General features: G+C 54.1%; 1 protein-coding gene across 1 annotated transcript in view; it reads right to left on the bottom strand.

The window, feature by feature from the left end:
- The window catches only part of LOC139239200 (SERTA domain-containing protein 1-like), a 7314-nt gene extending 5838 nt beyond the window's left edge, over positions 1–1476 (bottom strand). Inside the window, exon 1 of the mRNA XM_070867840.1 lies at positions 1376–1476. The gene's annotated coding sequence lies outside the window, so the exon portion shown is untranslated. The remainder of the gene's footprint in view (positions 1–1375) is intronic.
- Positions 1477–2041: the final 565 nt, after the last annotated feature.

Raw genomic sequence — 2041 nt, 5'->3', positions numbered from 1 at the left:
GCGAGAGAGAATGGGGGACGAGAGAGAAGTGGGGGGTAGAGAAATGGGGGGACGAGAGAGAATGGGGGATGAGAGAGAAATGGAGAGAGAGAGAAATGGGGGGGAGAGAGAGAGAAATGGGGGAGAGAGAGAGAAATGGGGGAGAGAGAGAAATGGGGGGAGAGAGAGAAATGGGGGAGAGAGAGAAATGGGGGGAGAGAGAGAAATGGGGGGGAGGGAGAGAGAAATGGGGGAGAGGGGGGGACGAGAGAGAAATGGCGGGGAGAGAAATGGGGGGAGAGAAATGGGGGGGACGAGAGAGAATGGGGACGAGAGAGAAATGGGGGGTAGAGAAATGGGGGGGACGAGAGAGAATGGGGACGAGAGAGAAATGGGGGGTAGAGAAATGGGGGGATGAGAGAGAATGGGGGATGAGAGAGAAATGGAGGGGGAGAGAAATGGAGGGAGAGAGACAGAAATGGGGGAGAGAGACAGAAATGAAGGGGGAGAGAAAGAAATGGGGGGGGGGAAGAGAGAAGAAAAGGGGGTGAGGGGGAGGACCATTTAGATCGGGGTTCTTTACAGGATCACTTTCCAGGGGCTGCTGCGGGGAAGTGCGAATTTTGAAGCGAAATGACGGCCAAGGTCAGCCATCCTGCCCTCCCCGGTCGAATAGCCCGCCAAACTCACCGTCTAGGCCAGGGCGTGAAGTGCGGCCGCTGCGGGGATCGGAGAGCAGCGAGCGCCCACACAAAGCAAGTGACAGTCAGCAGAGAAACTGGGACACTCACCCTTCACCGAGATTGCCCCGTCCAACAACCTGCCAACTGCGCCCCACTCGACAAAGCCTCTTCGGGCACCTCTCTCTCCTCTGCCAGAGACTGCAATCGGGACCACTCTCAACCCTGAGCCGCACCTCAGCAAGTTTCAGTGCTGAAGCAGGACTTCAACACCCCTTCTGGAGTTCAAACACACTCCCAGAAAGTTTCTCTCTCTCTCTGTGTAAACGGCGCGAAGAGAGTTAATCTGGGGAGGAGGGGACAAGGTCGGCGCCGAGCCTGGTCTATTCGTCACCATCCCGAAGGCGCTCTCTCCTGCCGTGCTGAGCGGTGAATCACTCGTTCTAGTTCGCACACAATTCTCTTACCTTCCTCCTCTCTCACCCTCCTCCCCGCCTTTTCCACCCTTACTTTTTTAACTGAAATATCACGATTCTCAACACACAGACTGGAGCTTTAGAGCAATTGGGATTTCGTGTCAACTTCAAGCTTTTAAGTGAAATGAACAACTCTTATTCTGAATAAAGATCTTTTTTTGGAGGGGCTGAGGGAAATGAGCAGGATTTACCAAAGTATCCACTCTGGGAAAGATACATTAAACTGACACTGTCACTCACCGCCGCGCTACATTGTAACCTTTCGCTGTGTCAGTTTCGCTCGCCCTCGGCCGGAGTCAGCTGCTTCCGATCGCGGACCCGGATCTAGTTGCTGGGCAACTTGCTTTTTTGGGGGGTGGGAGGAGGAGGGTGCTAGCCTTATCCCCCCTTTGCCGGATGCGAACGCCTGTGCACCAAGCTGGTGCCTTCCGGGAGTTGTAGTTCCCAGGTCGCCGTTCAGCAGCGGGCCTTGGGGCACAGGCACAGCAGGCCATTCAGTCCCCCGAGCCTGTGCCGCCGTTCAGTCTGACTCTCTCAGCCTTCAATATACTCAACAACTAACCACCCACTGCCCTTTGGAGCAGAGAATTCCCCAAACATGTGGTTCTCTTTGGAGGTGCCAGTGCTGAACTATCCAGTGGGAATGCCAACATAATCTAGAGGCATTGCCTGGCACCCAATGCCCTGCCAAATTTCCCTTTCTCTTCTGATAGTTTTGACACATTCTGGGGTGCCATAGAAACATAGACAATAGGTGCAGGAGTAGGCCATTCGGCCCTTCAAGCCTGCACCACCATTCAATAAGATCATGGCTGATCATTCACCTCTGTACCCCTTTCCTGCTTTCTCTTCATACTCCTTGATCCCTTTAGCCGTCAGGGCCATATCTAACTCCCTCTTGAATAT

The sequence above is a fragment of the Pristiophorus japonicus genome, chromosome 26 (genome assembly GCF_044704955.1).
Source record: "Pristiophorus japonicus isolate sPriJap1 chromosome 26, sPriJap1.hap1, whole genome shotgun sequence".
Lineage (NCBI taxonomy): Eukaryota > Metazoa > Chordata > Chondrichthyes > Pristiophoridae > Pristiophorus > Pristiophorus japonicus.
The sequence above is the reverse complement of the archived record's forward strand: the minus strand, read 5'-3'. Positions and strand labels throughout refer to the sequence as shown.